Source organism: Pristiophorus japonicus, chromosome 9, assembly GCF_044704955.1.
Source record: "Pristiophorus japonicus isolate sPriJap1 chromosome 9, sPriJap1.hap1, whole genome shotgun sequence".
Lineage (NCBI taxonomy): Eukaryota > Metazoa > Chordata > Chondrichthyes > Pristiophoridae > Pristiophorus > Pristiophorus japonicus.
Genome location: NC_091985.1, coordinates 204,366,252 through 204,389,544, shown reverse-complemented (window position 1 = coordinate 204,389,544; position 23,293 = coordinate 204,366,252). Strand labels below are relative to the sequence as shown.

Here is a 23,293-nt window from a genome sequence, read left to right as displayed (position 1 = left end):
ATCATCATCATAGGCAGTCCCTTGAATCGAGGATGACTTGCTTCCATATCAAAAAGTTCACAGGTGTTTCAATGAAGGACCTAAAATTCCAGGTCTCGTACTACATGTTGAAGGGTGGAAGATGCCTGTGCGTGGATTTTTTTTAAACGTGTGGTGACCGTTGCACACCAGCCACCACACGGGCTTGACAGAGCTAGGTCTTGGTCCAGTGGCAAGGATTAACCAAAACGACTGGAGACCAGCTCTGCTGCACGGACCTAATGCGCACACATACCGCAGTGTGGACGGCATGTGCTGCCCCTGGGCCTTCGCCTCTTCTGGGCCCCAAACTCACCCCTCTCCTGGGTCCCGATCATATCCCTCTACAATCTCTCGCCGCTCCTTCGCCCTGACCTCGCCGCTCCATCACACGGACTGCAGCGGTTCAAGAAGGTGGCTCATGACCATCTTCTCAAGGGCAATTAGAGATGGGTAATAAATGCTGGCCTTGCCAGCGAAGCCCACATCCCATGAACAAATTTTTTTTTAAAGTCACCTTCTCTTTTCAAGAGGAAGAGACCCAGCCTGTTCATCGTTTCCTAATAGGCATAACCTCGCATTTCTGGTGTCATAATTGTAAATCTAATTTCCACCCTCGCCAATGCCTCTATATCCTTTTTATAATATAGAGATCACAATTGTACACAGTACTCCAAATATGGTCTAACCAAGGTTCGATACAAGTTCAGCATAACTGAGCTACTTTTCAATTCAATCCCCCTGGAAATAAACCCGAGTGCTTGGTTTGCTCTTTTTAACGGCCTTATTAACCTACGTCGCTACTTTTGGTGATTTTTGCATTTGTATTCCGAGATCACTTTGCTCTTCTGCCCCATTTAGATTCTGGTTTTCCAACTAATATGTGACCTCCTTATTTCTGTTACCAAAATGCAATACCTCACATTTATCAGTGTTTGTGAATGTATGTGGAAGAATCATGAAAGGGTTAATAAAATGGTTCTAGGAATCAATAAGAAAATAAGAACAGACAGACTTGGTTTCCCGTGAGAAAGTAGTGGACAAAGTAGCTTGTGTGACCATCACTGATAAACAAGGGTTTATGGCCATGACTTGATAAGGTGCACATTTGCTTCGCGTGATTAAGCCAAGCTATCCTAACACGTAGGAGGTTTTGGTGTCCCTGAGCAATTCTGCTTGTTGCAATTCCGCTCGTAAAAGCATAAAGTGTTCTAAAGATAAACAGGCTGTCAATTCATGAAGCCCTAGTAACACACTGTGATTGATAAAGCGGGCCATACCTCCTCTAGTTTGTAAGAATAAAAAGGATGCGTTTGAGAGGATAGGCAGACCTTTTGTCTGCCTGCCCCGGAATCTGTAGACTCTGTGCTGGCAGTTTGGTAACAGGTCCGAAGCTGCTTCAATAGACGTAAAGATTGAAGGTATCTGACTCGATTATTGTCGAATGCAGCTGACCACCCGAACTAAGACTTAACATGTTGAAATTCATTATATGCCAATTCTGCAAATATATTAATGTAATAAGACATGTAGTACAGCAGGGATTAGATGCAGAGTAAAGCTCCCTCCACACTGACCCTTCAAACACTCCCAGGGCATTTACAACACGGGTTAGCGACAGAGTAATGCTCCCTCTGCACTGTCCCATCAAACATTCCCAGGTCATATATAGCACGGGCAAGGTACAGAGTTAAGTTCACTCTCCATATATAGAGTAAAGCTCCCTCTATACTCCCCATTAAACACTCCCAGGCCAACTACAGCCTGGTTTAGATACGGAGTAAATCTCCTTCTACACCCTCCCAGGGCAGTTTCCGCAGGGCTCAGTACTTGGTCTCTTGCTTTTTGTGATATATATATATAATCAATGATTTGGACTTGAATGTTGGAGGTATGATTAAGAAGTTTGCAGATGATACAAAAATTGGCCCTGTGCTTGATAATGAAAAAGCGGTAGACTGCAGGAAGGTATCAATGGACTGGTCAGGTGAGCAGAACAGTGCCAAATGTAACTCAATGCGGAGAAGTGTGAGGTAATGAATTTGGGGAGGGCTATCAAGGAAATCGAACACACAATAAATGGTAGGACACTGAGAAGTGCAGAGGGACAAAGGGACCTTGGAGTGCATGACCACAGATTCCAGAAGATAGCAGGACAGGTAGATAAGGTGGTTAAGAAGGCATACGGGATACTTGCCTTTCTTAGCCGAGGCACAGAATAGAAGATTAGGGAGGTTATGCTTGAACTGTATAAAAAAACTACTTAGGCCACAGTTAGAATATTGCATGCAGTTCTGGTCACCACAGTACAGGAAAGATGTGACTGCCCCAGAGAGGATAGAGGAAATTTACGAGGATGTTGCCTGGACTGGAGAATTTTAGCTATGAGGAAAGATTGGATAGGCTGGGGTTGTTTTCTTTGGAACAGAGGAAGCTTAGGAGACCTAATTGAGGTGTATAAAATTATGAGAGGCCTAGATAGAGCAGATAGGAAGGACCTATTTCCCTCAGCAGAGGGTTGAATAACCAGGGGGCATAGATTTAAAGTAAGTGGTAGGAGGTTTAGTGGGGATTTGAGGAGAAATATTTTCACCAAGGTTGGTGGGGGTCTAAAACTCACTGCCTGAAAGAGTGGTAGAGGCAGAAACCCTCATAGCATTTAAAAAGCACTTGGATATGCACTTGAAATGCCGTAACCTACAAGGCTACGATCCAAGAGCTGGAAAGTGGGATCAGGCTGGAAAGCTCTTTGTCAGCAAGCACGGACATGATGGGCTGAATGGCCTCCTTCTGTGCTGTAAATTTCTATGATTCTCTGATCGCAAGGCTAGGAGAGGCGCTCTTGAAGGTATGGGGAGCTCGGACTTGTCCGTGGGAGTAACAGACGGCAAGAGAACTCAAATAATCCCGAGCAATGCGGTGTTAGTTGTGGCTCAGTGGTAGTCTCTGAGTCAGTAGGTTGTGGGTTCAAGTCCACCCCCAGAGCATGGAGCATAAAATCAAAGCCGACATTCCAATGCAGTGCAGAGGGAGCGCTGCACTGTCGGGGGTGCCATCTTTCACATGAGGCCCCATAACAGCATAAGAAATAGGAGCAGGAGTAGGCCATTTGGCTCCTCGAATGTGCTCCATCATTCAATAAGATCATGGCCAGAGGAAACTGTACCCCAGTGAGTCAGTACCATAGGAAACATGCAGCAGAGCCTGGTGTCCAGTCGTCTTGGATCCCCTTGCCATTGGACCAAGACCTTGCTTTGCCAAGCCCGTGTGGTAGCTAATGTGCAAGGGCCACCTCACGTTAAAATAATTCATGCTGTTAGCAATACAAAACAATCCTCTTCCTCTGCAGTTATCAGTCTATTGCAATTCCCTATGCCTGTAGTTTCGTTATATTACAATTTAAAATATCTTCAGTTATCAGCAACAAATTGCATTTATATCACACCTTGAACATAGTAAAATGTCCCAAGGCACTTCACAGGACCGTTAGCAAACAGAATTTAATACCCAGTCACGTAAGGAAATATTAGCACAGGATTAAAAGCTTGTTCAAAAGGGTTGGTATTAAGGAGCATTTTGAAGCTGGAGAGGTTTAAGGAGGGAATTCCAGAGCTTATGGTCTCGGCAGCTGAAGGTACGGCGACCAATATTGGAGGGATGAAAATTGGGGCTGCTCAAGAGGCCAGAGTTGGAGGAATGCAAAGATCTCTGAGGGTTGTAGGGCTGGAGGAGGTTACAGCAATCGGGAGGGGCAAGATCCTGGACGGATTTCAAAACAAGGATGAGCATTTTGAAATCGATGGAGCAGGAGCCAATGTAGTTCAGCGAGCACAGGAGTGATGGGTGAATGGAAATTGGTACAAGTTGGGATGAGGGGGCTGAGGACAGATTCAGTAGAATAGGCCTATATTCTCTGGAGTTTAGAAGAATGGAAGGTGATATCATTGAAACACAGAACTGACACGGGCTGGATAGTCTAGAGCTAGGGGTCCTAGTATTAGGATAAGAGATTGGCCATTTAAGACTGAGATGAAATATTTCTTCACTTAAGAGTTGTGAATCTTTGAAATTCTCTATCGAATAGAGATCTTACTGAATGGCAGAGCAGACGGGAGGGGGCGTATGGCCTACGCCTGCTGCTACTTCTTGTGTTCTTGAGTAAGGATACGGGCAGGAGTGTTTTTGATAAGCTTAAGCTTGCGGAGAGTGCGAGGTGTGAGGCCGATCAGGAGAGCATTGGAAATAATCCAATGTAGTGGTAACAGAAACAGGGATGAGGGTTTGAGCAGATGAGCTGAGGAAGGGGCAGAGACCGCCGATGTTATGGAGCTGGAAGTAAACGTACTTGGTGATTGAGGGAATATGGGTTCGGAAGCTCATGTCGGGGTCAAGTACGACGCCAATCAATAAATTGCAATTCTCCATATCTGTGTTTCAGTATATTCAAATACTACATATCTCTAGTGATCAATGCTTCAATAGTAGTACTTATCAATATATTTTCTGTTAATTCCAAATGTTCATGAATGAATAATTGATTTTGTCAGTGATAGGCCATGCTGGTATTTCAGATTGGTCTGTGCATCGTGATCAATGAATTGACTCTGATGCTTCCAGTTCAATCTTTCCAATGGCTTTCTCACCAGATGGGAAATATTTGAACATTGAGATCTGATGGTGTCGGTGAGTTCAGCCCCACCGAATGTACAGAGACGGGTCCATCTGCTGGGCTCTGCCTCAAACTGGAGTCACCTCTTAGATCAAAGCCCTTTACTCTAAAACACACACAAGATTCACTGTGACTGTGTGTTTAGAGACAGAAAGTGATCTCACTTCACATCCCATTGCACGGCCTCATGCTGGATAATTATGCTCGGTGGTCAGATTCTCCCAGTCTCATTTCCTGTCTTACCTTGTACCTTTGTGTACAGTCTACAGAACCAGTGTGTATCTGAGTAAATGGCACTTTCTCTTACCTTTCTCCCCAGTCGATCTATTGAAGCGCTTTCAATCAGAAAGGGCTCCCTGGTTGGTGCTCTCACAATCCTGTGCTGGTTCACCTGCTATTGTTCCTCAGTCCACAATCCCTGTTTCCTTCCAGCTGTGGAACTTTCTCAATCACTCCGCCATTCACTGGGAGATCTAATTATGGCAGGGCAGAAAATTAGAAGAATATTAATGTTGTGAAGTGGAATGTAGTGTAAAGTGTTTTTCCAATGTTTCAGAAAAGTATATGTTCAATATTTCTGTTTGATTTTATCCTATTCCTCAAGATTCCTGACCCGCCCGTCTGGACTTACAGAAAATCACCAGAATTCTGCCCGGGTTACACACTGACTGATCTCACTGGACCCATCCACCCCGGGTTACACACTGTCTGATCTCACTGGGCCCCCGGGTTACACACTGTCTGATCTCACTGGGCCCCCGAGTTACACTGTCTGATCTCACTGGGCCCCCGGGTTACATACTATCTGATCTCACTGGACCCATCCACCCCGGGTTACACACTGTCTGAGCTCACTGGGCCCCCGGGTTACACTGTCTGATCTCACTGGGCCCCCGGGTTACACACTGTCTGATCTCACTGGGCCCCCGAGTTACACACTATCTGATCTCACTGGACCCATCCACCCCGGGTTACGCACTGTCTGAGCTCACTGGGCCCCCGGGTTACACTGTCTGATCTCACTGGGCCCCCGGGTTACACACTGTCTGATCTCACTGGGCCCCCGGTTACACACTGTCTGAGCTCACTGGGCCCCCGGGTTACACACTGTCTGATCTCACTGGGCCCCCGAGTTACACACTATCTGATCTCACTGGACCCATCCACCCCGGGTTACACACTGTCTGAGCTCACTGGGCCCCCGGGTTACACTGTCTGATCTCACTGGGCCCCCGGGTTACACACTGTCTGATCTCACTGGGCCCCCGGGTTACACACCGTCTCATCTCACCTCACTGGGCCCCCCGGGTTACACACTGTCTGATCTCACTGGGCCCCCCGGGTTACACTGTCTGATCTCACTGGGCCCCCGGGTTACACAGTGTCTGATCTCACTGGGCCCCCGGGTTACACACTGTCTGAGCTCACTGGAAGTTTCAGTCTATCTCCCGCATGTCCCCAAACCCTGAGCTCCGGGGCTGTGTGTTCAGTTCGGTGTATTCCCTCACAGACTCACCGTACCCTCCCCGCCCACCGGCCGAACGCTCACGCTCACGCTCGGCCTCGGCCTCGGCCCCGGCCCCGGCCGCCCACCATCAGCCCGCTGCCCTGCGGACCCCGGTTCCCGACATTGTCCAACCGCTGGTTGCAGAAAACTACGCGGCATCCGGGGACTGGGGGTGGGGAGGGCGGCACCGAGCATGCGCACTGCCGCCACAGAGCGCGTTCCTGCATAAATTAATGACCTTTAGTGAATTCCCGGCCATCTATTGGCTGCATGAAGCAGAATGCCAGTCACTCCCACCAATAGGAGCCGGCAGCGCAGCAGAGCCCCGCCCACTGTGATGATGCCGCGCTGGGCAGCTCGGTAGTTCCGTGGCTCCTGATTTAAAAAATTCCGACCGTTCAACCGTTACCAGTAAACGTCACAGCCCCGCCCACATCGCCTGTGACGTCAATGCTGAGGGGCGGGACTGGTCTCAGTGCGCCTGCGCCGGATTCCCAGCTCACTCAATCCCTCACTCTTGCAGTATTAATAATAACTCTTCTTTATAGAGCGTCTTTAACGTAGTAAAACGTCCCAAGGCGCTTCACAGCAGTGTTACAGGACACAACACGTACATTTAACACCGAGCCACAGAAGAAGAAATTGCGGCATGTGACCAAAAGCTGGGTCAAAGAGGTAGGTTTTAAGGAGGGTCTGAAAGTAGGAAAGAGGCGGAGAGGTTTAGGGAGGGAGTTCCAGAGCTCGGGGCCCAGGCAGCTGAAGGGCCGGACACCGATGGTGGAGCGATTATAATCAGGGATGGTCAAAAGGGCAGAATTTGAAGAGCGCAGACATCTTGTGGGCTGCAACAGATTCCAGAGATCGGGAGGGGCGAGGCCCTGGAGTGATTTGTAAAAAGTGATTTGTGATTATTAACAGCAACAACTTTTAACAGTGAGTCTTGTTTATTTTGTTTATTTGTACATGGGACGTGCTGGCAACGGAAGAATAACCATAATATGATAAAATGTTACATTAAGTTTGAAAGTGATTTTGTTAAATCCGAAACTGGGGTCTTAAATTTAAACAAAGCAAACTTTTTAGGTATGAGGGGTGAGTTGGCTAAGATAGATTCGGAAACTACATTAAGAGGTATCAAGATAGATAAGCAATGGCTCGCTTTAAAGAATTAATACATAATTTACAATAATTACATTCCTTTTAAGGCACAAGACCCCCACAGGAAAGGTGGTCCAACCGTGACTAAGAAGTGAAGTTAAAGATAGTTTTAGATCAAAGGAAGAAGCTTATAATGTTGCCAAAAAGAGCAGTAAGCCTGGGGATTGGGAGCATTTTAGAATTCAGCAAAGGAGGTCCAAGAAACTGATCAAGAAAGGGGGAAATAGAAAATGAGAGTAAACTAGCGAGAGACATAAAAACAGACTGTAAATCCTTTTGTAGGTATGTTACAAAGGAAAAATTAGCAAAAGTAAATGCGAGTCCCCTACAGGCTGAGAAATTATAATGCGGAACAAGGAAATGGCAGAGAAATTAAACAAATACTTTGGGCGGAAAATTGCGGTTGGAAGCTTCTTTTGGGTGAACACATCTGACCAGAATTAAAAAAAAAAATTGCCTGGTGGTCTCAGAGGAACATAGGATTGCGGTTGAGTTTCGTATTGCAGTGTACAGGAACATGTCTTCCAGGTATGTATTTGTATCCTAGGATCACGTGGGCCTGGACCACCAAAGAACATCTAGTATTCTCATTGATAATAATGGGAGCTCTGGTTGTATGAGCTCCCATTGCTTTCAACAACAACAACTTTATTTATATACCGCTTTTAATGTAGTAAAATGTCCCAAGGCACTTCAGTGTTATAAGACAAAGCAAATAAATTTGACACCGAGCCACATAAGAAGAAATTATAGCAGATGACCAAAAGCTGGTCAAAGAGTAGCTTTGAGTCATCTTAAAGGGGGAAAGAAATGTCTAGAGGCAGAGAAGCTTAGGGAGGGAGTTCCAGAGCTTAGGGCCCAGGCAGCTGAAGGCATAGCCAACGATGTTGAACAGTTCTAATCAGGAATGCTCAAGAGGGCCAATTTTGAGGAACGCAGACATCACGTGGCATTGTGAGGCTGAAAGAGATTAGAGATTAGAGATTGGAAAGGGTGAGGCCATGGAGGGATTTGTAAACAAGGATGAGAATTTTGAAATCGAGGCATTGCTTAACTGGGAGCCAATGTAGGTCAGCGAGCACGGGGGTGATGGGTGATCGGGACTTGGTGCAAGTTAGGACATGGGCTGCCGAGTTTTGGATGACCTCAAATTTACATAAGAACATAAGAAATAGGAGCAAAAGTATAGCCATACGGCCCCTCGAGCCTGCTCCGCCATTTAATACGATCATGGCTGATCTGATCATGGACTCTCCCCATAACCCCCTATTCCCTTCTCTGTTAAGAAACTGTCTATCTCTGTTTTAAATTTATTCAATGTCCCAGCTTTCACAGCTCTCTGAGGCAGTTAATTCCACAGATTTACAACCCTCAGAGAAGAAATTTCTCCTCATCTCTGTTTTAAATGGGTGGCCCCTTATTCTAAGATTATGCCCCCTAGTTCTAGTCTCCCTTATCAGTGGAAACATCCTCTCTGCATCCATATTGTCAAGCCCTCTCATAATCTTATACGTTTCGATAAGATCACCTCTCAATCTTCTGAATTCCAATGAGTCGAGGCTCAACCTACTCATCCTTTCCTCATAAGTCAAGCCCCTCATCTCCGGAATCAACCTCGTGAGTCTTCTCTGAACAGCCTCCAAAGCAAGTATATCCTTTCATGAATAAGGAAACCAAAACTATATGCAGTATTCCAGGTGTGGCCTCACCAATACCCTGTAGAACTGTAGCAAGACTTCTCTACTTTTATACTCCATCCCCTTTGCAATAAAGGCCAAGATTCCATTGGCCTTCCTGATTACTTGCTGTACCTGCATACTAACCTTTTGTGTTTCATGCACAAGTATCCCCAGGTCCTGCTGTACTGCAGCACTTTGCAATTTTTCTCCATTTATAAAATAACTTGCTCTTTGATTTTTTTTTTCTGCCAAAGTGCATGACTTCACAATTTCCAACATTATACTCCATCTGCCAAATTATTGCCCACTTACTTAGCCTGTCTATGTCCTTTTGCAGATTTTTTGTGTCCTCGTCACACATTGCTTTTCCTCCCATCTTTGTATCATCAGCAAACTTGGCTACGTTACACTTGGTCCTTTCTTCCAAGTTAATATAGATTGTAAATAGTTGGGGTCCCAGCACTGACCCCTACGGCACGCCACTGGTTACTGATTGCCAACCAGAGCATGAACCATTTATCCCAACTCTCTGTTTTCTGTTAGTTAGCCAAGCTTCTATCCGTGCTAATATATTACCCCAACCCTGTGAACTTTTATCTTGTGTAGTAATGTTTTATGTGGCACCTTGTCAAATGCCTTCTGGAAGTCCAAATACATCACATCCACTGGTTCCCCTTAATCCACCCTTCTCGTTACATCCTCAAAGAATTCTAGCAAATTTGTCAAACATTACTTCCCCTTCATATATGCAAATATGTTTGATTAACGTGAAAATATAAATTGTATTCACTGCCCCACCAGCCTCTCTTTGTCTGTCTCTCTCTCTCCTCCTAAACTGAGGGACATTTTATCCATCCCATCCTCATCACCCAGAGATAGCTATCAGAGTGAGCGGCAGAGAGACAGGCATAGTATCAGTCTTAAACACCCTAACTGTGTCTGCATATTAGGCTCAATACTAGTATCACACATTCATGTATAACACCAGTGGGGGGAGAGACACACACACATTATCAGTCTTACACTTGGCATCAGTGTCTCCATATTACGCTCAGTAACAGTGCCACACTGTCCTGTGTAACACCAGAGAGAAACAGTGTCTGACATATCAAGAAAGACTGGATCAACTGGGCTTGCATTCACTGGAGTTCAGAAGAATGAGAGGGGATCTCAGAGAAACGTTTAAAATTCTGACGGGTTTAGACAGGTTAGATGCAGGAAGAATGTTCCCAATGTTGGGGAAGTCCAGAACTAGGGGTCACAGTCTAAGGATAAGGGGTAAGGCATTTAAGACTGAGATGAGGAGAAACTTCTTCACCCAGAGAGTGGTGAACCTGTGGAATTCTCTACCACAAAGTTGTTGAGGCCAATTCACTAAATATATTCAAAAAGGAGTTGGATGTAGTCCTTACTACTAGGGGGATCAAGGGGTATGGTGAGAAAGCAGGCATGGGGTACTGAAGTTGCATGTTCAGTCATGAACTCATTGAATGGCAGTGCAGGCTTGAAGGGCCGAATGGCCTACTCATGCACCTATTTTCTATGTTTCTATGTGTCAGTGTTGTACTCAAGTGTGTCCACATCACGTGAAATAACAGTATCCCGCATTCACAAACAGTACGAGCGCGAGAGAGAGCCATGCACAGTATCAGTTCCAGACTGACCTGTGAAGTCTGCTTTTATCCTTGGGGGACAGAAGTTAAAGTCTCTCACTGATATTGTACCACAGACAGACACATTATTAATCCCACACTGCGGGACAGTGTCAGAGAATGAGAGAAACAATGTCCCACATTTAACCCTCGCTTGCCTGTTGTACTCGCTGTAATCTTGCAGCTCAGGGCCGTTCGGTATTACTCTCAGTGACCGAGTGTTTCACTATGATTAAATTTACAGCACACAAGGAGGCCATTCGGCCCATCATGTCCGTGCTTGCTGACAGAGCTTTCCAGCCTGATCCCACTTTCCAGCTCTTGGATCGTAGACTTGTAGGTTACGGCACTTCAAGTGCATATCCAAATACTTTTTAAATGCTATGAGGGTTTCTGCCTCTACTATCCTTTCAGGCAGTGAGTTTCAGACCCCCACCAAACTTGGTGAAAATATTTCTCCTCAAATCTCCACTAAACCTCCTACCACTTATTTCAAATCTATGCCCCTTGGTCATTCAACCCTCTGCTGAGGGAAATAGGTTCTTCCTATCTGCTCTATCTAGGCCCCTCATAATTTTATACGCCTCAATTAGGTCTCCTCGGCCTCCTCTGTTCCAAAGAAAACAACCCCAGCCTATCCCAATCTTTCCTCATAGCTAAAATTCTCCAGTCCAGGCAACATCCTCGTAAATTTCCTCTACCCTCTCTGGGGCAGTCACATCTTTCCTGTACTGTGGTGACCAGCACTGCACGCAGTACTCTAACTGTGGCCTAAGTAGTTTTTTATACAGTTCAAGCATAACCTCCCTAATCTTCTATTCTATGCCTCGGTTAATAAAGGCAAGTATCCCGTATGCCGCCTTAACCACCTTATCTACCTGTCCTGCTACCTTCTGCAATCTGTGGACATGCACTCCAAGGTCCCTTTGTCCCTCTACACTTCAGTGTCCTACCATTTATTGTGTGTTCCATTTCCTTGTTAGCCCTCCCCAAATGCATTACCTCACACTTCTCCGCATTGAGTTCCATTTGGCACTGTTCTGCCCACCTGACCAGTCCATTGCTATCTTCCTGCAGTCGACCGCTTCTTCATTATCAAGCACAGGGCCAATTTTTGTATCATCTGCAAACTTTTTAATCATACCTCCTACATTCAAGTCCAAATCATTGATTTTATATTATATCACAAAAAGCAAGGGACCAGCTACTGAGCCCTGCGGAAGCCCACTGGAAACTGCCCTGGGAGGGTGTAGAAGGAGATTTACTCTGTATCTAAACCAGGCTGTAGTTGGCCTGGGAGTGTTTGATGGGGAGTATAGTGGGAGCTTTACTCATAATGTCGAGGGAACTTAACTCTGTACCTTGCCCGTGCTATATATGACCTGGGAATGTTTGATGGGACAGTGCAGAGGGAGCATTACTCTGTCACTAACCCGTGTTGTCTAAGCCCTGGGAGTGTTTGAAGGGTCAGTGTGGAGGGAGCTTTACTCTGTATCTAATCCCTGCTGTACTACATGTCTTATTACATTAATATATTTGCAGAATTGGCATATAATGAATTTCAACACTGATAAATGTGAGGTATTGCGTTTTGGTAACAGAAATAAGGAGATCACATATTAGTTGGAAAACCAGAATCTAAATGGGGCAGAAGAGCAAAGTGATCTCGAAATACAAATGCAAAAATCACCAAAAGTAGCGACGTAGGTTAATAAGGCCGTTAAAAAGAGCAAACCAAGCACTCGGGTTTATTTCCAGGGGGATTGAATTGAAAAGTAGCTAAGTTATGCTGAACTTGTATCGAACCTCGGTTGGACCACATTTGGAGTACTGTGTACAATTGTGATCTCTATATTATAAAAAGGATAGAGGCATTGGTGAGGATGGAAATTAGATTTACAATTATGATACCAGAAATGTGAGGTTATGCCTATTAGGAAAGGATGAACAGGCTGAGTCTCTTCCTCTTGAAAAGAGAAGGTGACTTTTTTAATTCGTTCATGGGATGTGGGCTTCGCTGACAAGGCCAGCATTTATTACCCATCTCTAATTGCCCTTGAGAAGATGGTTGTGAGCCACCTTGAACCGCTGCAGTCCGTGTGGTGGAGCGGCGAGGTCAGGGCGAAGGAGCGGCGAGAGATTGTAGCGGGACAAGATCGGGACCTAGGAGAGGCGTGTGTTTGGGGACCAGAAGAGGCGAGGGGCCCAGGGGCAGCACGGGCCGTCCACACTGCGACATACGTGCGCATTAAGTCCGTACAGCAGAGCTGGTCTCTGGTCGTTTTGGTTAATCCTTGCTCCTGGACCAAGACCTAGCTCTGTCAAGCCCGTGTGGTGGCTGGTGTGCAACGGTCACCACACGTTTTAAAAAAAAAAAAAAAAAATCCACGCACAGACTTCTTCCATCCTTCAACATGTAATACGGGACCTGGAATTTTAGGTCCTTCATTGAAACACCTGTGAACTTTTTGACGTGGAAGCAAGTCATCCTTGATTCGAGGGACTGTCTATTGTTAATACGGATTCTTTTTCCCTCAATCTGTTTCAGTGAATACAATGACGCGAACACCTTTTTGCCTTTTCTGTAAAAGACCTTTATTGAAGATTCTCCGGCTGGGACTTGTCAAGACAAAGGGACACTCTCAATCAGAACCTGTTTACCTTCCTCTGGACAAGTCCTTTTTTCAGCGTGAAATACCAACAGTTATACATTTTCAAAACAGAACACATTTGATTAGCACTTGGTCTATCCAATCCCTTTCTGCCTCCCCCCCCCCCCCCCGAGTACGTCCAATGGCAGGCAAGAAAGTCTCAATTAGGGCTGGTGTCAGGGTCAGGTTAGTTATAGCTTCACTACACTGTCTTCCCTTATCAGTAAAGAACCCAATTAGTTTCCCTTCCTCCTTATCAGTAAAAGCTATTACTTTTCCCCTCCTATCTAGGATTGCTTTCTTTCTTTGTGCCGCCTTGCGTCTTTCTCATGACCTGTGTTTAACCTCAACCTCAACTCTTGGTAACCCCTTTTTTTTCTGTCGATTCTGCAGTTGTCTGCATCTTGACATTTCTTTATCTATTTTCCCATGATTCCATCCTTTTGCCACATTCTCTATCCATCTACCACATTCGCAACCCTTCTTTACACATTCTCACTATGATGATGATGAGGGAGGGAGTGCCAGGATTTTGACCCAGCGACAAAGCAACGGTGATATTCTTACATATCAGGATGGTGTGTGACTTGGAGGGGAACATGGTGGTGGTGGTGGTGTTCCCATGTGCTTGCTGCCCTTGTCCTTCTAGATGGTAGAGGTCGCGGGTTTGGGAGGGGCTGCCGAAGAAGCACTCTCATATCTCCACCTGTTTCTTTCTCAATTTCTCTTCCCCCCCACCCCCCCCACCTTCTCTCTCTCTCTCTCTCTCTCTCTCTCTCTCTCTCTAATTCACATTTGCTCTATTAAGAACATAAGAAATAGGAGCAGGAGTAGGCCATTTGGCCCCTCGAGCCTGCTCCGCCATTCAATAAGATCTCTACCTCTCTCATTTCTCTCTGCCTCACTGTCTCTCACTCTTTCCACCTTTCTCTTCTCTGCTTCTCTGTCCCTCTTTCTGCTATGCTCTCAGTCTACCTCTCTCCACCTCTTTCGCTCCTCTCTCTTCTCTCTGCCTCATTCTCTTCTCTCTTGCCATCCCGGCCAATACCTTCTCTTCCTTTCCTCTCTTTCTCTGCCTCATTCTGTCTCTCCCACTCCCCCTTTTGGATTTAAGTCTCACTCTGTCTCACTTACTTTGCTGTCTGTTTGATCTCACTCTATCCAGCTCTCTCTCCCTTCCGTGTCAATCTTCCTCTCACTCGTTCACTCTCTCTCCCTTCGTGCGGGTTGGAAGGTACCAAATATAACCCCACTATTTAAGAAAGGAGGGAGAGAAAACAAGTAACCACAAACCAGTTAGCCTGACGTCAGTTATAAGGAAAATGCTAGATTCTATTATGAGGATGTGGTAACAGGGCACTATTAAAAATAATAATAGGATTGGGCAGAGTCAATACGGATTTATAAAACTGAAATCATGTTTGACAAATCTGTTAGCATTTTTTGAGGTGGTAACTAGCAGAACAAATAAGGGGGAACCAGTGGATATGGTGTATTTGGATTTTCAGAAGGCATTCGACAAGAAATAAACAAAATTAGAGCTCATAGGATTGGGGGTAATGTACTCGCATGGATTGAGGATTGGTTATAAAATCATAAAATAGTACAATATAAGCTCAAAGCCAAGTGAGTAATAGAATAGGTTAGATTATAATGTGTGATGTTTATACCTATAATTATGAAACTATAAGAAAGAACAACTAACAGCAGGTCGGAAAATTACTGAAGAAAAGTAACTGCTGGGCACCAGGGAAAGTGTCCTTGTAAATCACAGATTAGAGAAGTTCCAGCTGTCTTTTCCCAGCTTCTTGCCAAAACCCAGCAGAGAAGACAAAGAAGAGTCCGGTGCCAGAGATGAATCACTGCAGGGTATAAAAGTGAGGGGAGACTGATGTAAGGGGGCAATCAGGACTGGAGACACCGGAGATCAAGCTCAGGGTGCCCGAGGTTCCATTCAGCGGGCTGACCTTGTGTCATTTACTGTGGACATGAGCATGGATTGAGGATTGATTAACGGACAGAAAACAGAGTAGGAATAAACGGGTAATTTTCGGGTTGGCAACCTGTAACTAGTGGAGTGGTACCGTAAGGATCAGGGCTTGGGCCCCAGCTATTCACAATCTATATCAATGATTTGGATGATATCCAAGTTTGCTGATGATACAAAGCTAGGTGGGAATGTAAGTTGTGAGGATGATGCAAAATGCAAAGAAACGTCAAAGGGATATAGATGGGCTAAGTGAGGTGGGCAAGAAGATGGAAAATGGAATATAATGTGAAGTTATCCACTTTGGTAGGAAAAATAGAAAAGCAGAGTAGTTTGTAAATGCTGAATGATTGGAAAATGCTGTTGTTCAGAGGGTCCTGGGTGTCCATGTATATGAATCACTGAAAGTTAACATGTGGGTACAGGAAGCAATTAAGACAGCAAATGGTATGTTGACCTTTTATTATAAGAGGGTTTGAGTATAAGAGTAAAGATGTCTTACTGCAATTACATACTGCCCTGGTGAGACCACATTTGAAGTATTGTGTACAGTTTTGGTTTCCTTGCCTAAGAAAGGATATCCTTGCCATTGAGGAATGAAGGTTCACCTGACTGATTCCTGGGATGGGGGGATTGTCCTATGAGAACAGATTGAGTAGATTAGGCCTATATTCTCTGTAGTTTAGAAGAATGAAAGGTGATCTAATTAAAACATACACAATTCTTACAGGGCTTGACAGGGTAGATGCAGCAAGGATATTTCCTCTGGCTGGGAGTCCAGAACCAGGAGTCACAATCTCTGAATGAGTGGTCGCCCATTTAGGACTGAGATGAAGATAAATTTCTTCACTCAGAGGATGGTGAATCTTTGGAAGTCTCTACCCTAAAGGGCTATGGATGCTCCGTCTTTGAGTATATTCAAGACAGAGGTTGATGCACTTTTTTGAATATTAAGGGATGAAGGGATATGAGGAAAGTGGAGTTGAGGTAGAAGATCAGCTATGATATTGAATGGTGGATCAGGCTCGAGGGGCGAATGGCCGCCTCCTATTTTGCGTGTTCTTATACCGTAACATAAGTGGATTGGAGTCACTGTTAATATAGGAAAACTTGCTTTAGGTTCTAACCTCTGCTGCACCTCTGACACAGTTGACTACTCCATCCTCCTCCAACACCTCTCCACCAATGTCCAGCTAGGTGGGACTGCACTCGCCTGGTTCCATTCTTACCTATCTAATCGTAGCCAGAAAATATCGTGCAATGGCTTCTCTTCCCACTCCTGCATTGTTACCTCTGATGTCCCCCAAGGATCTGTCCTTGTTTCCCTCTTATTTCTCACCTATATGCTGCCCCTTGGCGATATCATTTGAAAACACGGAGTCAGTTTCTACATGTACGCTGACGATACCCAGCTCTACCTCTCCACCACTTGTCTCGACCCATGCTTGGTATCTAAATTGTCAGATTGCTTGTCCAACATGAGCAGAAATTTTTTCCAATTAACTATTGGGAAGACCGAAGCCATTATCTTTGGTCCCCGCCACAAACTGCGTTCCCTAACCACTGACTCCATCCCTCTCCTTAGCAACAATCTGAGGGAGAACAAGACTGTTCACAACCTAGGTGTCATATTTGACCCTAAAATGAGTTTCCAGCCACATATCCGTGGCATAACTAAAACCGCCTTTTTCCACCTCCATAACATTACACACCTCCGCCCCTGCCTCAGCTCTTGTGCTGCTGAAACCTTCATCCATGTCTTTGTTACCTCTAGACTTGACTTACTCCAACTCACTCCTGGCCGGTCTCCCACATTCCTCACTACGTAAACTTGAAGTCATCCAAATCTCAGCCCCCCATGTACTAACCCACATCAAGTCAAGATCACCCATCACTCCTGTGCTTTCTGACCTACATTGGCTCCCAGTTAAACAAAGCCTCGATTTCAAAATTCTCATCCTTGTTTACAAATCATTCCATGGTCTCGCTCCTCCCTATCTCTGTAATCTTTTTCAGCCTCACAACCCCGCAAGATGTCTTGCTCCTCAAATTCTGGGCTCTTGAACATCCCTCATTATAACTGCTCAACCACCATTTTCCAATCCTCTCTGGCTTTAGATATGGTGCTGGAGGACTACTAATGTGGTACTTTTGTTTAAGAAGGGCGAAAGGGATAGGCTGAGTAATTACAAACCAGTCAGCCTAACCTCAGTGGTAGGAAAATTATTGGAAAAAATCCTGAAGGACAGGATAAATCTTCACTTAGAAAGACATGGATTAATCAAGGACAGTCAGCACGGATTTGTTAAGGGAAGGTCGTGTCTAACTAACTTGATTGAATTTTTCGAGGAGGGTGGATGAGGGCCAAGCGTATGATGTAGTGTATATAGATTTTAGCAAAGCTTGATAAGGTCCCACATGGCAGATTGGTCACGAAAGTAAACGCCCATGAGATCCAGGGCAAAGTGGCAAGTTGGATCCAAAATTGGCTCAGAGGCAGGACGCAAAGGGTAATGGTTGATGGATGTTTTTGTGACTGGAAGGATGTTTCCAGTGGGGTTCTGCAGGGCTCAGTACTAGGTCTCTTGCTTTTTGTGATATACTTGAATATAGACTTGAATATAGGGGCTATGATTAGGAAGTTTGCAGATGATACTAAAATCGGCTGTGTGGTTGATAATGAAGAAAGCCGCGGGCTGCAGGAAGATATCAATCAACTGGTCAAAACAGTGGCAAATGGAATTTAATCCAGAGAGGTGTGAGGTAATGCATGTGAGGAGGGCTAACAAGGAAAGGGAATACACATTAAATGGTAGGACACTGAGAAATGTGGAGGAACAAAGGGACCTTGGAGTGCATGTCCACAGATCCCTGAAAGTAGCAGTACAGATAGATAAGGTGGTTAAGAATGCCAACGGAATGCTTATTAGCCGAGGCACAGAATACAAGAGCAAGGGGTTATGCTTGAACTGTTTTTTAAAAAAAAAAGCTGGAGTACTGCGTGCAGTTCTGGTCACCACATTACAGGAAGGACATGATTGCACTGGAGAGGGTACAGAGGAGATTTATGAGGATGTTGCCGGGAGTGGAGAATCTTAGCTATGAGGACAGATTGGATAGGCTGGATTTATTTTCCTTGGAACAGAGGAGGCTGAGAGGAAACCTCATTGAGGTGTATAAAATTATGAGGGCCTAGATATAGTGGATAGAAAGGGCCTATTTCCCTTAGCAGATAGTTCAACAACCAGGGGGCATAAATTAAAATAATTGGTAGAAGATTTAGAGGGGATTTGAGGGGAAATGTCTTCACGCAGAGGGTTGTGGGGGTCTGGAACTCAATGCCTGAAAGGGTGGTAGGGGCAGAAACCCTCACCCACATTAAAAAAATACTTGGATGTGCACTTGAAGTGTCGTAACCTACAGGGTTACGGCTGGATAGGCTCTTGTTGGTCGGCACGGGCACGATGGGCCAAAATGGCCTCCTTCTGTGCTGTAAACTTCTATGATTCTACTTCCAATATAAATAGCTGTGACGTGGTGCATTTTGGTAGGTGGAATAAGGAGGCACTATCAGGTGCCGTCTTTCAGAAGCGACGTTAAACCGCAGCCCCGTCTGCTCCCTCAGGTGCATGTAAAAGGTCCCATGACACTATTGCAAGGAAGAGCAGAGGAGTTATTCCCGGTCTCCTGGCCAGTATTTATCCTTCAACATTACAGAAACAGATTGTCTAGTCGTTATCCCCTCGAGGATGAGACTGGAGAATTAATAATGGATAATCAAGGGGCTATATGGAGGGAGGAACTTAACACTCACTAATGAAGTCGTACTCGGTAAAATAGTGCCACTAAAGGCAGACAAGTCCCCAGGACCTGATGGCTTACATCTTAGGGTCTTAAAAGAGGTGGCTGCAGAGATAGTGGATGCATTGGTTGTAATCTACCAAAATTCATTGGATTCTGCAGCAGTCCCAGAGGATTGGAAAACCGCAAATGTAACGCCCCTATTTAAAAAAGGAGGCAGACAAAAAGCAGGAAACTATAGACCAGTTAGCCTAACATCTGTCGTTGGGAAAATGCTCGAGTCCATTATTAAGGAAGCAGTAGCAGGACATTTGGAAAAGCATAATTCAATCAAGCAGAGTCTGCATGGTTTTATGAAAGGGAAATCATGTTCGACAAACTTGCTGGAGCTCTTTGAGGATGTAACGAGCAGGGTGGATAAGGGGGAACCAGTGGATGTAGTTTAATTGGATTTCCAGAAGGCATTCGATAAGGTGCCACATAAAAGGTTACTGCACAAGATAAAAGTTCACTGGGTAGGGGGCAATATATTAGCATGGATAGAGGATTGGCTAACTAACAGAAAACAGAGAGTCGGGATAAATGGGTCATTTTCCGGTTGGCCAACAGTGAATGGTGGGGTGTCGCAGGGTGCTAGGTCCTCAACTATTTACAATCTATATTAATGACTTGATGAAGGGACCGAGTGTAATGTAGCCAAATTTGCTGATGGTACAAAGATGGGTGGGAAAGCAAATTGTGAGGAGGACACAAAAAAATCTGCAGAGGAATATAGACAGGCTAAGTGATTGGGCAAAAATCTGGCAGATGGAGTATAAAGTGGCAAAATGTGAGGTTATCCTCACATTGACCCACTTTGGCAGTAAAAATAGAAAAGCAAATTACAATTTAAATGGAGAAAAATTGCAAAGTGTTGCAGTACAGGGGGATCTGGGGATCCTTGTGCACGAAACACAAAAAGTTAGTATGTAGGTACAGCACGTAATCAGGAAGGCAAATGGAATGTTGGCTTTTATCACAAGGGGATAGAGTATAAAAGCAGAGAAGTCCTGCTACAACTGTACAGGGTATTGGTGAGGCCACACCTGGAATACTACATACAGTTTTGGTCTCTATTTAAGGAAGGATATACTTTCATTAGAGGCTGTTCAGAGAAGGTTCACTCGGTTGAGTCCGGAGTTGACTTATGAAGGTGGGTTGAGTAGGTTGGGCCTATACACATTGGAGTTCAGAAGAATGAGAGGTGATCATATCGAAACATACAAGATAATGAGGTGGCTCGACAAGGTGGATGCACAAAGGATATTTCCACTCATAGGGGAACTAAAACTAGGGGACATAGTCTCAGAATAAGGGGCTGCCCATTTAAAACTGAGATGAGGAGGAACTTCTTCTGAAGGTTGTAAATCTGTGGAATTCTCTGCCCCAGAGAGCTGTGGAGGCTGGGTCTTTGAATATCCTTAAGGTGGAGATAGACAGATTTTTGAGTGATAAAGGAATACAGGGTTATGGGGAGCAGGCAGGGAAGTGGAGCTGAGTCCATGATCAGAACAGCCATGATCTTATTGAATGGCGGAGCAGGCTCAATGGGCCGAATGGCCTACTCCTCCTATTTCTTATCTTCTCATCACATTGCTGTTTGTGGGAGCTTGTTGTGCGCAAATTGGTGCTGCGTTTCCCACATTACAACAGTGACTACGTTCCAAAAGTACTTCATTTGCTTTAAAGCTTTGTTTTGAGATGTGTGGTGGTGGTGAAAGGTGCAATATAAATGCAAGTCTTCCATTTTTGGGAAAAAAGTGTCTAAATGGTGTTGAGGAGCAAAGAGATCTAGGGCAGGGGGGGCAATTATTTGGGCTGGAGGGCCACTTAACAAAGTTTTGGTGAGCTGTTGAGTGCCGCCCACCAATATTTTACCAATCGCTGGGTCCCGCGCAGACTGATCCCCAGCTCCTGCCACTGGAAGAGACACTGCGCATGTGCAGCTGCATCGTGCCCGGCTGTGCAGCAAATTTAAAGGGACCGTGCTCAAAAACATTAAAACATTGCATAACCATAAATTCATGTAGTAGTCAGATGCTATCTTACATACACAACTTGTATCCGGTACTGCTTATAAATGAAACATTGAAAAATAGAAAATAGGTGCAGGAGTAGGCTATTCGGCCCTTCGAGCCTGCACCACCATTCAATATGATCATATGTTCAGTACCCCATTCCTGCTTTCCCTCCATATCCCTTGATCCCTTTAGCCGTAAGGGCCACTTCTCACTCCCATTTGAATATATCTAACGAACTGGCCTCAACAACTTTCTGTGGTAGAGAATTCCACATGCTCACAACTCTCTGAGTGAAGAAGTTTCTTCTCCTCTCAGTCCTAAATGGCTTACCCCTTACCCTTAGACTGTGACCCCTGGTTCTGGACTTCCCCAACATCGGGAACATTCTTCCTGCATCTAACCTGTCCAATCCCGTCAGAATTTTATATGTTTCTATGAGATCCCCTCTCATTCTTCTAAATTTCATGGAATATAAGCCGAGTCGATTCAGTCTTTCTTCATATGTCAGTCCTGTCATCTCAGGAATAAGTCTGGTGAACCTTCGCTGAACTCCCTCAATAGCAAGAATGTCCTTCCTCAGATTAGGAGACCAAAACTGTACACAATATTCAAGGTGTGGCCTCACCAAGGCCCTGAACAACTGTAGTAAGACCTCCGTGCTCCTATTCTCAAATCCTCTCGCTATGAAGGACAACATGCCATTTGCCGCCTTCACCACCTGCTGTACCTGCATGCCAACTTTCAATGACTGATGTACCATGACACCCAGGTCTCGTTGCACTTCCCCTTTTACTAACCTGTCACCATTCAGATAATCTGCCTTCCTGTTTTTACCACCAAAGTGAATAAGCTCACATTTAACTACATTATACCTACCGCATCTGCCATGTATTTGCCCACTCACCTAACCTGTCCAAGTCACCCTGCAGCCTCTTAGCATCCTTCTCACAGCTCACACTGCCACCCAGCTTAGTGTCATCTGCAAACTTGAAGATATTACATTCAATTCCTTCGTCTAAATCATTAATGTATATTGTAAATAGCTGGGGTCCCAGCACTGAACCTTGCGGTACCCCACTAGTCACTGCCTGCCATTCCGAAAAGGACCTGTTTATTCCTACTCTTTGCTTCCTGTCTGCCAACCAGTTCTCTATCCACGTCAGTACATTACCCCCAATACCATGTGCTTTAATTTTGCACACTAATCTCTTGAGTGGGACCTTGTCAAAAGCCTTTTGAAAGTCTAAATACACCACATCCACTGGCTCCCTCTTGTCCACTCTACTAGTTACATCCTCAAACAATTCTAGAAGATTTGTCAAGCATGATTTCCCTTTCATAAATCCATGCTGACTTGGACCGAATTAAAAAAAAAAGTTGAAAATGTTGTGGTATCTTGTCTCTGTAAATCAGTGCTGTGAAATAGAACTGTAGCCCCTTTAGAGCCTGTGTCAGCATCATTTTCCCACCTCAGTCATCATTATGTCCCTCTGCAAAGATTACTAATGCCGTCCCAATTGGTGCGAGATGAGAACTCCCCTGCCATTGTACCGGGAGAAGAAAGATGCAGAGCCAGTCACTTTCTTCGGTAAAACATTTGTGGAGATGAGCAGCCATGACTCCACTCTAAATTGGATAGGGCATCTTCTAGTACGCAGTGCATTCTGGGTACTGATGTCTGCCATTGGCGCCTAGAATTACGGAACGGATCCTTTTAAAATCGGCCAGAGAGAATCGCTTTGGCAAGTTATTAATTTGAATGAAGTATTCCTATATTTTTTCCTTGGCTGCAGTTCGGTTCTGTCACTGACTCATGAGAAGTGAAAGTGGATTGACGAATGTGCAGCTCGAGCTCCGGCTCGCGTTCTATTTCTGTCCCATCCAGCGGGACGGATAGAATGTCTTGGCGGGCCAGATATGGCCCATGGGCTGTATTTTGCCCACCAGTGATCTAGGGGAACAGATGCACAAATCATTAAAAGCAGGTTAACAAGGCAATGGAAATGTAAATAAAGCACTGGGTCTCATTTCTAGAGTAAAAGAACTGCAAAGCAGAGAAGGTTTGTTAAACGTATATATAACCTTGGTTGGACCACACTTGGAATACTGTG

The 23,293-nt window shown here is 45.0% G+C and overlaps 1 protein-coding gene and 1 long non-coding RNA gene across 2 annotated transcripts in view; one reads left to right on the top strand and one right to left on the bottom strand.

Annotated features, from left to right (window-relative positions):
- LOC139273489 (uncharacterized) overlaps window positions 1-6,232 on the bottom strand; it is a 40,589-nt gene extending 34,357 nt beyond the window's left edge. The window contains exons 1-2 of the long non-coding RNA XR_011595143.1: window positions 6,204-6,232; window positions 4,995-5,160 (exon numbers count right to left, since the gene is read on the bottom strand). This is a non-coding gene — a long non-coding RNA (uncharacterized lncRNA). The remainder of the gene's footprint in view (window positions 1-4,994; window positions 5,161-6,203) is intronic.
- Window positions 6,233-6,679: 447 nt separating this feature from the next.
- Window positions 6,680-23,293, top strand: part of LOC139273478 (zinc finger protein 420-like) — an 80,067-nt gene continuing 63,453 nt past the window's right edge. Inside the window, exon 1 of the mRNA XM_070890381.1 lies at window positions 6,680-6,869. The gene's annotated coding sequence lies outside the window, so the exon portion shown is untranslated. The remainder of the gene's footprint in view (window positions 6,870-23,293) is intronic.